The following is a 14587-nucleotide window of genomic DNA, read 5'->3' on the forward strand; positions in this document are numbered from 1 at the left end:
CCTTTCTACCAGCAGGACAGGGGTTGGGCTACAGGAAGGAAACAAGGTCGGAAGGGGCCATGGTCGGGGAAAAGGTTGAGAAACACTGGACTAGACCCCTTGTGGTCCCTTCCAACTCTTAGATCCTTGCGGTCTAAGCTGTGCTTTCCTCCAGCTTTCCTTTGCCTGGGAACAGCATCCTGTTTTCCTTTCAGCTGTCTCTTTGGAAGCCTGCAGATACGGTAACTTATTTTCTAGCTGTTTCTTGGGGATAAGGGAGATGATATCATTTTATTCTCTTATTAATTATGCTGTTTAAAAAGTGCATGTTATATTTGACTTCATTTAGTAAAGCTTGCTTTTGGAATATTTAAGGGTTGGTTAATTTTGCTATGCTAAATGCACATTCTGTAGTTGACCTTTGTAATGTTTTATTTTGAAATCTTCTTTAAGATAATGTTTTAGTTTTCTGTTAATTGTGTTGCTTTGAATGTATACTTTGTATCCAACTTGCTTCTGTTTTATTCTGGATTGTATTATTTGGTGTTTTAATGCACTGCAAACTGCTTGGACGGTTTTTTCCCTTAAAAATACGAAGCTCTATAAAAATGAAATGACTAATAATGATCAAACAGCAATGTATCACAGTGGCCAGCAGTTTCTTAAAAAGGCTTCTTATTGGTAGTTTCTTAAAAAGGCACAGGGTGCTGTACCTTGGCAGTGTTTTGGATGGTTGTCTGCAAGGAAAACTCACAGCATACAAACTCCCCCAACTCCCAGGTCCACTGCCCGACAAACAAGTAATGTGTGAATAAGGCTCCAGATTGTGATTCTGCACTAATTTCAGCCTCCAGGCAACCACACATAATAGTACATACAGTTGTACCTTGCTTCTCGAATGCCTTGTGACTCATATGTTTTGGCACCCGAACGCCGCAAACCTGGAAGTGAGTGTTCTGGTTTGCGGACATTTTTTGGAAGCAGAACATCTGGCGTGGCTTCCGCAGCTTGTGATTGAGTGCAGGAAGCTGAGTGCAGCCAATCAGAAACCGTGCCTTGGTTTTCAAATGTTTTCAGAATTCGAACAGACTTCCAGAATGGATTCTGTTCGAGAACCAAGGTACGGCTGTATAATAATGTGTATATTATTTATTTAATCCATTTAGAGGCTCCTTACTTTCCACAGATCTCTGGGAGGTTAACAATAAAGAAAATCAGAACATACAATCCAAACACATAGGTATACAATAAGAACTATTTCAGAAAATTTATGTCAAGAAAAATCCAAAAACATAAATGCTTTCACTACAGCCATTCTCATACAGTATCTCTGCCAACCACGCACACCAAAACAGTTCACATTGAATGCTATAAACCCACATACACTTACGAAACATTTGGATCATTCTTACTAAGAATCACTGCCAAGCATACAACAATAACAGACTCTACACATCTCTGCAACACTAATGGGGTCATGCTCCATACTGAATCCTGAAATACTCCCTTCCCACTCCTCACGTGGCAGAGACCCAGTTGTATACCAGTGCAGGCCCTAACCTATGGGAGGTGGGGTATAAAACTACACACACACACCCCGAGCAACATAATATACCCCATATAATTCATAAAGTATGCAAGAATTGTTCTTATTTTTAGTGGAACCAAGGCAGGGGGGGAATCAAGTTCAAGGAGTAAGACAGGGATGAGAAAAATCAGTGTGGCTAAAACTCAACATAGGGATTTTCATGAAAATTTATTCCATACTTAGAAGCACTCTGCAATTAACCTATGGGTCCTTCCCCCTTGATAAATTACAAGTTTCAAATCAAATTGTGTGCGAGGGTGGGTGTGCGTGCCCATCCGTCTACCTATTGCTATGCAAAGAGGAATAAGAATGAAAATGGAATACAGAAATACAAAGGCAGATTGTGGAACTGTGTTACATGTAAATACATGATGTACATTAGCACCTATCTGAAAATGACTGGGCCCTGTTAAAAAGTGTCGCTGCTATTGAGATTAGAGTTAATTGGTTTCATAGGTGAAATCCCATTAGATTTAGCAAATTTTCAGCTCTGAATTAGTTCTTATTTTCTTGATGATTTTTTTAAAGCCTTTTCAACTTTCATTATGACAAGTTACCATACTCTAAACAATGTATTCATATCACTTCAAATCTTGCTAATATTTACCTGGGTTATATGAATCCTGAGCAGAAAACAAAAAACCAGATAAAAAGCCATATGGTCTTTTGTTGGTCTCTATTTGTTTTAAAGCCAAAACCACATCTCAATAATAATTCAGCTGTGGCTTGTGCAGTCACACACAAAAACACACACCACACTATGAGCAAGAATCCTGGACCTCACGGCAAGGAGAGTTATGGACAACCTACCTCAGGTAAATTCACCTGTAGCTCAGCAGCTATGTACATATCTATGACAAACTATTATACTATCCTATTATCCTATTATACTGTGCTTTTCTCCTCTTATATGATATCCTATAATTGAAAACTTTATTAGCACATAGTGCTGTTGATTACTGCACTCTAAAATGAATATCAATTAAGCTATAATTTCAACAGTTTTATGAATATTCTATTGACGTTAGGTTGCTCTGTTTATAAAATTATGAACGATAAACACAACTAAAACACATCATCAGAAAGGCATTTATCCCCATCCAACACAAACTCCTTATACCTACATTAGAAGGGGACCTCTGGTGGGGGACACATTGTTCTCCTTCTGGGGCAGTTTGTCCACCTTTGGTCCGCACTCTGCACTCAGCTCACACCTGTGGCTCCTAGACGCCGTCAGCATGTGACAGCGGTCACACCCCAGGAAATGGCTTTGACTGGCCGGCAAAACCAGGTGAGGGTAGCTGATGGGTCTCAAACCATTGATGAGTTAGGGAATTCCCCTGCATGTGAAGACAGGATTGAGCAGATGGGACTAATAGTGGGTCCAACAATCAAGAAGGTGGTTTCTGCACGTGCTGTAGAGAGAAGTGAGGTGCAGGACCTGCAGGACAGGATTCTGAAATTTCCTGCACGGTCTACTCCTTGGTACTTCAGGGAGTCTGCTTTGGAACCTGAGTCCATCAGGTACCCATTTGCTCCCATAAGACTGTCCTGAATAATTTGGTGTCACCAGCAAACTACCACCTCACTGGTCACCCCTAACTCTAGTTCATTTAAAAGGCACTGGTCCTTGGGAGAATGCACTTCTTACCTCCTTCTATTGTAGGACTGGCCAACATTTTGGAACTGGGGCCATATCTACAAACCAGAGAAACTGTTTTGGGCACCACATGCATGCTACAACTCACGCCTTCCGATGAGTAACCCCCACCCCCAAAATTGACCCAAGTTGTGAGCATAGGCTTAGAAAAAAAGCCTTCTGTTGACTAAACGAGGGCTTTTTTGAAGTCTAATTTCAGGAGGAAGGGGAATGGGGTCCTGTAGGCACCAGTGAAGGCCTCTGCAGGAACATGTGCTCCATTATAATCTTGGGGTCATGGGTTCAAGCCCCACATTGGGCAAAGGATTCCTGTATTACAAGGGGTTGGATTAGATGACCCTCATGGTCCCCTCTATGATTCTGTGGTTATGAGAACTGCCTATTTATTCCAATTCTCTGCTTCCTGGTCTTTAGCCAATTACCATTCCGCAATGAAGACCTCCCCAGAGTGCTTAACTGTTGTGAAATCTGCACTGACCAAATAGTTGGGACTTAAGCACTGGCATTACTGTACAGGTCTAGCAATCCCTCTGTCAATTTCAGCAGTTCCACTATCTTTTCATGACCAGTAACATCTCATTCTGAGGTTATACTTTCTTTATTCAGTTCACCCTCTGCATCACTTCTTCTTATCCTCTCTCCTGAAAGTGCGTGTATGAATTCTTTGTATAGGTAAAAGTGAAAGCAAAAAGCTTGTTTTCTGTAGTGGAGGTGATGCTGGGTGGTTGTAAAAACTACCTTGGTGCTACTTGTTTTAATAAGATGTAAAATTGAAGCCACTCTACGCGGGTTTCCAAAATGCAATGATAGTGTGACACCAAAACCTAGAAGCAGCTTTGCATAACAGGAGGTCAGAGTAGCTCAGAGCAATACAGTGTTCTCTCTTGTTTCTTAGATTTTCCCTATTAATCTCTCACTGATACATAATGAGGAACATATTTGGATATTTGAGACATTTTAGTCTCAATCTTGTGTTCAGATTTCATTGAAGTTCGTACCAAAGCAGTATTTTTAAAGGTACTTATCTTGAATGTTAAAAGAAAAGAAATCAAGAAGATAAGAATGTAATAATTGCCCCCAAAGGAAAATATTAAGCTAGCACTAACTTGTTTCTCCCTGGGCTAGGTAAAAATAGTGACCCAAAAAGGTAAACACTCAGTTCCTCTCCCAACAGACAAAGAAGCAAACCATTTCTCCCAAGCTGCTATGTATAACTTTGGACAAAGAACTGCAAAGGAATTAATAGGACGTTGTGATAAGAAAAATTATAAATACAGTATCAAGGAGAAAAGGGGTAGGAAATGAGTGAGATTCATGAAACACTCTGAGATTTTGCTTCATACTTATAACAAGCCTTTAGGAAGAACTGGCCCCACAGGAATGACAAGATTGGACATGTCAATATTAATCTGTATGGAATACATTAGCACTTCTCCAATGCACATTAATACTAGTGGGGTGCTGAAATTTTGCTTTGCTATATTTCTGATGCAAAAGTTACCGTTTCTGACGCGTCAGTATAACTTTTTAACATGAAAGACTGTCGCTATGTGATCCCACCCAGACTTGATCACAGAGTGAATGTGTTGATGTTGTGATACCACATAGTTAATATGATCTGACTACATGATGACATCACTGTGGGCAGAGAACCAGATTGATGCTCCCTGTCTTGCCACAATGCAAGGGCAATTTTATTGCTGTCCTGCAAGAGGCTGAGCGGCCTGGCAGGCCACAATTTATCCTGTCCCCAGGCATGGGGCCAAGTGTCTCATTGGGCAGTTGGTCCCACGCTCAAGGGAACGCCCACAACTACCTGCTGCCATTGGCCAATATACGGCAGGCGGACAATTCAGCCTGCCATTCATTGGTTCACTTAGAGTGGTACGGAGCCTGTCCACAAAACCACCTGCCTTAAAGGCAAAGAGACCTACAAGACTGTCACCTTTGATCCAACTTTAGTCAGGTAGTCATGTGCATGATCAGCTAGGGCAGAATGTGTACACAGAGAAGACTGGCATCCACATCCTAATGCTGTTACTTTCAGTGGGGTTTGCCTTAGGAAGCACATCTTCATCCTGCCCTGTCTGGGTTGGAGAAGGAACTGTGGGCTAGGTGTTTTGACAGTGGAAGCCAATCACCCTTGCCTCCTGATACCTTGCCCCTTGCATGCAGTTGTTGTTTTTTAAAGGGGTTGGGGAGGGGGAAAATGGCCAAAAGGTGGCACCAAAAAGGGGGTGAAAAGGTTCACAAAATGTGTGTGTGTTTGTGTATGTGTACACACACACACACACACACACACAAACACACACAAACACAAGGTTTCAGCTCAGTACTAATGAACGGAGCAACTTCTACCACCATCACCTCCTTGATTTAGTCTGCAGACCTAAAAGCACCTGCTTTCATAATATTTTTGTTTGCATTACTCAAACTTGACAGCCTTTCTGTTTATTGAAATACAAAGTGTATAATCTATATCTATATCTATATCTATATCTATATCTATATCTATATCTATATCTATATCTATATCTATATCTATATCTATATCTATATCTATATCTATATCTATATCTATATCTATATCTGCTTGGTTAAGATAGCAAGATGACGTACCATCATGACTTACCTTAATGCGATTAAGGTAAGTCAAGAAGTATACTTTTGCCCACTCCTTCTTCTGGCCATAAAAGAATGAGAAGGGTGGAATATGTGGGTGTTGGTGGGTCCTCTCCTTCCAGGCAGGTTGCGGTGTCAAAATCAAAAGGACTATGGTGAGGGCTTGTTTAAAAAAAACCTTCATAACATGACTGAATAGTACGAGTTGCTCTGATATGTATTCAGTGGTTATCAGGATTGTTGGAATTGAACGAGAATACTCACCAACACTACCAGGGAGGCCGTCGAGAGGCATCTACAAGAAAAAGAAGCAGAAAACAACGCAGGATAAGCCACCATCAGGAGTGGAAAGGCTTCTGTTTTGTTTTATCTGCTACTGGCAGAATCCTTGTCTTAAGGATTGGTCTTCTCTACCATCTTTTCCTCCTCTCTGGCCAGGGGCAAATTGTCTTCAGGGGGGCGAAAATCACACTGCCAAGTGAAACCCCTTTCTAATTTACTCAAGATTTTCTTTCTCAGCACCACGGCTTTCAAGACGAATAAGTTCCAAACACTGGTTTATGTCTGCATACTATTATACCACCAGTGATGGCAATATATTTTGAGGGAAAGAGCAGCTTGGTTGTGCATGAGGCCAGCCTGCGATTTAAGAGTCGTGCCCTCAGTTTATGACTCAGTTGTTACGTCTAATGGTAGAATTCTATATTTGTGTTGGTTAAACAGAGAAATAAACTAGTTTTGTTTTCATCTCGCACCGAAAACATCAAAACGGAATGTTGAGGTTTTCAGTCCTTGTTGGATGGGTCCTGCAACAGCTTTCTGGTGTCTTTATGCATAGCCAATGCTGTGGAGAAACCTGTAGTGTGCAACAGAAACATTCATCTATTTTATATGCCACCTTGCAGTGTTCAGGACGTATGGTGGTTTAAGTTTTAGAAATAATTTCAATATGAATGGCTTGAACTGCACAGTTCTCAAACTGTCCCAACTCAAATTTTAAATGAGGTTTTACTTCATTGAGCATTTTGAGGATAACTAATGATTCGGGACTATAGAAATAAATGCATTGTGAATGCTCTCAGAGAAGTACAGTTAGGTTTGTTGTTGGGTTAAAAATTCTAGCCAAGATTAAAAATTCTAGCCAAGCTGTGGCCTTCCAGATGTTGCGGGACAACAAAAGTGCTCTTGTACCTTGGGTCCCCAGATGTTGCTGGATTTCAGCTCTCATCACCCCCCTGACCACGGGTCATGCTGGCAAGGATTGATGGGAGTTAGAGTTGCTACAATTTCTGGATGATGGCAGGTTTGCCACTCCTTCTCTAAGGGGTGGGCGGGAGAGAGAAACTAAATACAGTGGGACCTTGGTTCTCAACGCCTTGGTACGCAAACAACTTGGAACCCAAACACTGTAAACCCGGAAGTAAGTGTTCTGCTTTGCCGAAAGTGCTCTGTTTTGAGTGCCTCACTACCGTTTTGAGTGTTACGCTGAGGTCTGTCTGTTTTTTGTATTTTTATTGCATTTTTGTTTTTGTGGCTTTTTTTGTGTGACTGTGTGGAACCCAGTTCAACTACTGATTGATTGATTGATTGATTGATTGATTATTGCTTTCATTTTATGGATCAATGGTCTTGTTAGATAGTAAAAGTCATGTTAAATTGCTGTTTTATGGATTGTTTTTAAAAGTCTGGAACGGATTAATCCATTTTGCATTACTCTCTATGGGAAAGCGCACCTTGGTTTTGGAATGCTTTGGTTTTGGAATGGACTTCCAGAACGGATTAAGTTTGAGAATCAAAGTATCACTGTAAGAATTTTTTGAATCCTAAGCAAATTGAAGGGAATGTAAACCAAACAGTGGGTGGGTGGGTGCGCATGTGTGTGCGCGCGCACACACACACACACACATTTGTTTGGGGGGGGGGGTACCATGATATGAAATTGTTTCCCACTACAGATTTAAAGATAACTTATTCTAACTTGGACGAAGTTCAGTATTTTATACACTGCACTACAGTAGCTTTTAATGGAAACCTCAGCATACAGCAAGACAGCTCCATTTGTGCCTTGGCTTTCTATCATCAGGCAATCTTAAACGATTTACAGTCTAAAAGAACAACTGACTAGTAGTGACATTTGCAGGCCAATTCACAACAGAGTCCTGAGCGATGATAAGTTTTTGTTGGAAGGAGAGGGTGGGGGGGCGGGGAGAGATGGTTGCTCTAAAATTCTCCCACAGCTGTCAATGAAATAAGACCTCTGCTCTGCTTGCCTTTGTAGTCCTATAATTCTCACCGAATTGAAATAAAATCTCTCCTTTTCAAACCGGAAACATTGTTACATAGCGGGTGAATGTGTGATGATAAAAACTGACGGGTGGGCTTCCTATTCTGGAACACTAGTGTCACAAAACATTGTGTTGGAGAATGAAAAGACCTTGATTTTCCTAACAGGCCGAAAAAGAAAAAGAGGCGAGCGACAAAAAGACAGCTTTGTAGAATCTCTCCATATTTCTGTTAAGCTATTTCACAGCTGGGACCATGACTGGGGAACTGATTTCTGTTCTGATCCATAGTTCTACAATGCTGCCTTTCCTGATGAAAGGCAGGGGGGAATAATTAAGTCAACTTTTTGTTTGTTAAGGAAGTGTCTGCTATATTTTTTAATGGCCAGAAGCAGAATAGCACTGAGAACTTCCTGGGGATTCCTTGACGACATTTCACACATTACACAGAGGCAAAGCCCAGTTTGCCACCAAGCCATACATTCAAGGAGGAGCTGCATCCCAATAAGTGCAATTACTGTTGTGCAAATGTATTTGTCACATTCAAACATCACATTTTTCATGGCACGTAAGGGTACACCTATAAAGCGTTATGTGTGGTGGCCTTACGAGGGCTTACTGCTGCAGTACTCAGACAGGTGCTAAGATTATAAAATTGCCTTCACCTAAGATAAGACGCAGGTGGCACTGTGGGTTAAACCACAGAGCCTAGGACGTGCCAATCAGAAGGTCGGCAATTCGAATCCCTGCAACAGGGTGAGCTCCCGTTGCTCGGTCCCTGCTCCTGCCAACCTAGCAGTTCGAAAGCACGTCAAAGTGCAAGTAGATAAATAGGTACCACTCCAGTGGGAAGATAAATGGCGTTTCCGTGTGCTGCTCTGGTTCGCCAGAAGTGGCTTAGTCATGCTGGCCACATAACCCGGAAGCTGTACGCCGGCTCCCTCGGCCAATAAAGCGAGATGAGCGCCGCAACCCCAGAGTCGGTCACGACTGGACCTAATGGTCAGGGATCCTTTAAGATAAGACGTGGAGATATTCTAGAATTCTTTGATCCACTCCCTAGAGAGCAGATAATCCCATTCTGCTATTTTTTTCCAACTTACCATTTTACCTTTTTATCTTATCCCCACCTAAGATATTCTTAAGCTTATTCTTTCAGCCAATCCTTGAGAGGACATCATCACCTGTTTGTCCTTATTGCATCTTATAACCAAGACCCCTCATTATCATACACCTGGTCTGTGTGGTCAGCTCCTCCTGTTTCTCCTAGTTCCCTTTATTACTCCATTCTTCAAGTTTTAGTTATGCACTATATAAAAAGAGAAAGCAACACCTGTTGCACCTGTTTACAAAAGTTGCAAGGCAGCCATGTACGCTTCATACTCTGCTTACTAGTCAAAGAAATCTGAGGCTAACTTTTTAAGTAGAACAAAGTCTACATGACTCATATCACTTTCTTTTGCCTTGAAGATAAAATGTAAACAGAAGCAAGACAATACATCTTAATATTTAAATAGAGGGACTGTTTGTCTGTGATAACAGGGTAACTGCAGCAGCATGGATTCTGTACAAGGCAGGGGGTCTTATGCCCTCCTCTGCTACCCACTTCCTGTTTGGATCTGAGGAATTATTTTTTTAAAAAAATCTCAGCTCTCTGTACTTTATAACTTGGGCATTAAAATACTCAACCCACTTACTTTGAAGAAATCCCACTGAACACAGTATGACACTATGCGAACAAGACTGTAGCTGTAACATATCACCATCTCTCTCTTTTTTAAAAAAAAACATACCAAGGATTTAAAAAGTAGAACTATATACAACAAATGATATTTGCTTTCGTAGATTTTCACGGGTACAGGAATGCAGGTTTTGGTGTCTTCGGGTGTCTTCCCGTGTAAGAGTTGGGGTGTCTAGGCCTAGACACCCCAACTCTTACACGGGAAGACACCCGAAGACACCAAAACCTGCAACAAATGATATTATTTCTAGAGAAGACTTCCTAAAGCATTTCAAAGATATTTAAGGCTTTCCTCTCACTGTGCTCGTGTCCCTTTTGAATTTGTTTTCCCTACCTAATTCAAAACTTAGTGTACACTGACAAGACCAGTCTTGAGTCTCCCATAGTAAAGTCTCCTGTGCTGTTTTGTGCTCCATCACAATCTTCAGGATTAGCCACAAGTGACATCTTGAGAATACATACATCAAATTCCAAACAGCAAGGGGATATTCAAGGCATTTTTGGTGGGCATCCCACAACTGTGGAAACCCCTTTCCTCTAGAAGTTCATCAACCTGGAAGCCTGGGTACCATCTGAAAGTTTTATAAGACTTTCTTTTTTCAAAGTTTTATAAGACTTTCTCTTTAAGATAGATTATTGGGGGTGGGGGACCAGAGCTAATCAACAAGGAATCTAATTTTAGAATTCCTCCATTATTACCCCTCTGTTATTGTCCATGACAAGTCGCTCAACCATCGCTACTGTGTCCTTTGTTTTAGCAGATCAAGATGATCAGTTGACAGCAAAAACTGCAAGGTTTATACTGGGGGCAATTAGAATAAGATCTATTATTTGATTATTGGTGTAAAGCCCCAAAATGTATTTTCTACAGCCAAGTTTTTACCTCTATCTTCAGTACATTTTATTTTATTGCTATGGCTAGTGGCTGATGCAAATAAAGATTCTTCTGATTCTCCATTAAGCAAGTATTCTGTTCTGTGTTTCTGCCTCCCCTTCTTAAACTATTTTTACCCATCTCCAGCCCTTGGGAATAGGAAGGCTAGAAGCTGAATGAATGGGCAATGACCCTGGAAGTTCAAACTTAGGTATATTAGTATTCTGTTCATCCTGTGTTTTCTCCTATAAACATTTATGCCTAAAGGAGGGCCAGACCAGGACATTTTGCCACTTCAGGCAAAATAGAAAATGCTTCTACTCCCCGGCTCCAGCCACCTCTGCTGCCGCTTGCTGTCGATGAGCATGGAGGAGGAAGCCACAGCAGCAGACAGGCATGGAATAGGAAGCGGCAAGTGGCAGAACAAGAAGCCAGATCTCAACTGCCTCATATTGCCTCATTGGCGGGCCAGTCTGGCCCTGGTCTAAAGTAGTGGCTGACATGGGCAGCAGTCAAATCTTACAACCCTCAAAATTTCTTTCATTTTTTAATCAGCTGATCATCTGTTGATGTTTTATTTGTTGTATTTTTATTTGGAAACCACAGGCATCTGGCTGGTCACTATGACACCAGAGTGCTGGACTAAATGGGCCATTGGCCTGATTCTGCAGACCCTTCTTCTATTTTTTATGACTCCTGGCTATTTTTTAATGTATTCCTCTCATATTTTAGTTGGTAATTACCTGCTGCTGTTGCCTCAGTTGTTGTTCTTGTTGTTTCTGTGTGTGATTTGTTCTTTTGTAAGCCACCCTACACATTGCTTTACAGTGGAAGAGTGGGATATCCCCCCCCCAAAAAAAATATGTGCATTTACTTAGAATAAAGTCTCAATAAGCTCACAAGAGAGGTAAAGGTAAAGGTAAAGGGATCCTGACCATTAGGTCCAGTGGTGGCCGACTCTGGGGTTGTGGCGCTCATCTCGCTTTACTTTACTGGTGTACAGCTTCCGGGTCATGTGACCAGCATGACTAAGCCGCTTCTGGAGAACCAGAGCAGCACACGGAAATGGCTTTTACCTTCCTGCTGGAGTGGTACCTATTTATCTACTTGCACTTTGACGTGCTTTCGAACTGCTAGGTTGGCAGGAGCAGAGACCAAGCAACGGGAGCTCACCCCATCGCGGGGATTCGAACCGCCGACCTTCTGATCGGCAAGTCCTAGGCTCTGTGGTTTAACCACAGTGGTTTAACTCACAAGAGACTTACTCCCAACTAAATGTGTACAGCATTGCTGCCTTAGCCAGTCCTATTTTTCTAGAAAAAGAGGTGCCAGAACTCACCATGAATGCTTCCCTTGTTCTCTTATAATGGCAATGGCACCCATCTAAGAGGTGCCGGAACACTGTTCCGGAAAGTTCTGAATGAAAAAAAAGCCTGGCCTTAGCTACAATTAACCTTTGCTAGATAGGGACTATAGGGAAAGTCGTCAACTAAGTTTTCCTCAGAGTAGACCTATTGAAATTAATGGACCTAACTAAATTAAGTTAATTAATTTCAATGGGTCTACTATGAATCAAGTTTACTTGAATACCATCCATAGTTTTCATACTGAATAAATTTATAGTTACAAAAAATACAAAAAAAAATGTCACCAAGCAAATTCTAGAGCATTAATCCCTCTCTGCCTCACTTCTCCTTCTTCCTATTGTTTCAGTGTCCCAATTCCTGTATGTCACTTTTACAATATATGAGCACACAAACTTTAGTGATAATTAAGCCACTTTCCTGAATTTATTATTTGGTTAAAAATGGCACCTGGCAGAAGCACTGTCAAACATGACAGAAAGAAAAATGGTTTTGCGTAGAAGATCTTTCCCAACAATTCTTTTTAAAAAACACACCACTGCAAATAGACTGAAATGCTTCTTTTTAAAGATAACTGTACACTTTAAAGACTAGAATATGTTAGCTATTGTTTGATGGAAGAACCTGCACTTAAACACTTAAAGAAGATATTTCTTTTTATATTCAGTTTTTACTGAGCTGCTTCATTATTACAATAAACAATGCATATTTATTTATCAATAAAAAACAAACACACATAAAAAGCTGTCTCTTTTCGCCCTATAGCCATTTCACAAAAAGCATCTTGCATTTCCCATCGTTCCTGATCAGTGAGAATACTGGCTGGGGCTGCATGAAGATGCAGTCCAGCAACTCCAAAAAGGCCACGGATTCCCATTCCTGATGTATATCAGCAGTCAAGTAAGTGTGTCCCTCCAGGAAGGAACCAGCGATACATGAGGGTTATTTTCAGTAATTAATTCACCTTATATACCTCTCTTTATACAAAAATCACAGGGCAGGTTGCATAATAAAACTTTAAAATAGGTAAAATAGACAGATACACAGATGAAACTCCGCAGTATATCAGTTACACAGAGGAAGGAACAAAGCGGAAAATGCTGAGATTGGCCTTATGCGATAGTCTCTCGTGTGATGGCAGTTGCATCAGTAAGGGGGTTGAGACTGCTCTTCCTTGATGCTGATTGGTTCTTAGAACATCACAATTCTAAGGCATGCCACAAATGATCTCACATACTGAGAAGATGGCACATATGACCGGAAGTTCAAAGACCATGTGCCAAACAAGCAACATACCCAGATGCTGGGAGCTTCAAAAGGACAGGGACCAAGTTAGATGCTCCCATAAGCACGTCAGGATAAACGGGACAGGTGGAGACCTCAACTCTGACTGGTGAATGAGGAAATCATCCCTCCACGGTTGCCCCACCTCTGGCTAGAACACGTAAGCCAGGTCATGAGCATCACCCTCCCTCCCTCCTTCGGGAAGCTCTCTCTTTTAGCTTGTTAGATTTTGATCCTTCAATGGAACTTCACATGGATCTATGTAACTATGGATTTGCATGCTTCCATGCTGTAACTTATTGGCTCATTTTTAAGGCCTTAAGAAGTATTACAGCTGACTATTGGATCTAAGGTGCAAGCCAAACTATTCCCCCACTGACAGGGCTTTGCGGAGCAACGAGGCCACAACTGCTTCCTGACTGGCACAGCAACTGGACCCAGACTGGGCCAGATGACATCATGTGGCAGCAGTGAGACCAGCTCAGGCTCCAGCAGTTTCCAGGCTGGCTCAGCCCCATTCCCTCCGCGCCCCCCAGAACATACTGTCTAGGGGCTTTCCCCTGACTGCCACTGACAGCCCTCTCTCATATGCATTTTTGGGGTACAGAAGAAGGAGGCTGGGGCCAACTGAATGACACTTTGCATCATTCATCAACACTGGCTGATAGGAGGCAAACTCAGCTGGGAGGGATAGGTAAAGGTAAAGGGACCCCTGACCATTAGGTCCAGTCGTGGCCAACTCTGGGGTTGCGGCGCTCATCTCACTTTATTGGCCGAGGGAGCTGGTGTACAGCTTCCAGGTCATGTGGCCAGCATGACTAAGCCACTTCTGGCAAACCAGAGTAGTGCACGGAAACGCCGTTTACTTTCCCGCTGGAGCGGTACCTATTTATCTACTTGCACTGGCGTGCTTTCGAACTGCTAGGTTGGCAGGAGCAGGGACCGAGCAATGGGAGCTCACCCCTTGCGGGGATTCGAACCGCCGACCTTCTGATCGGCAAGTCCTAGGCTCTGTGGTTTAACCCACAGCGCCACCCGTGTCCCTTGCTGGGAGGGATACCTCCACCTAAATCCATACGTAACAGGGTTTGGAGTGCTATGCCTGTCTCATGTTTACCTCTGGGGGGGGGGGAACTCAGGACAAATGGATTCTGGTTTTGGCAGAATCATTCTGGAACCACACTACTGATTGG

At 42.1% G+C, this 14587-nt stretch overlaps 1 protein-coding gene and 1 long non-coding RNA gene across 3 annotated transcripts in view; both read right to left on the reverse strand.

Annotated features, from left to right (window-relative positions):
- The window catches only part of NALF1 (NALCN channel auxiliary factor 1), a 343012-nt gene that overhangs the window by 112759 nt on the left and 215666 nt on the right, over nucleotides 1–14587 (reverse strand). The gene's annotated exons all lie outside the window — the stretch shown is intronic.
- LOC310706133 lies at nucleotides 4354–13238 on the reverse strand. Its single transcript, XR_014525712.1, has 3 exons — nucleotides 13212–13238; nucleotides 6114–6144; nucleotides 4354–4455 (listed from the first exon to the last, which is right to left on the reverse strand). It is a non-coding gene; the product is annotated as an uncharacterized lncRNA (long non-coding RNA).

This window comes from Podarcis liolepis, assembly GCF_965112155.1.
Source record: "Podarcis liolepis genome assembly, chromosome: 4".
Classification (NCBI taxonomy): domain Eukaryota; kingdom Metazoa; phylum Chordata; class Lepidosauria; order Squamata; family Lacertidae; genus Podarcis; species Podarcis liolepis.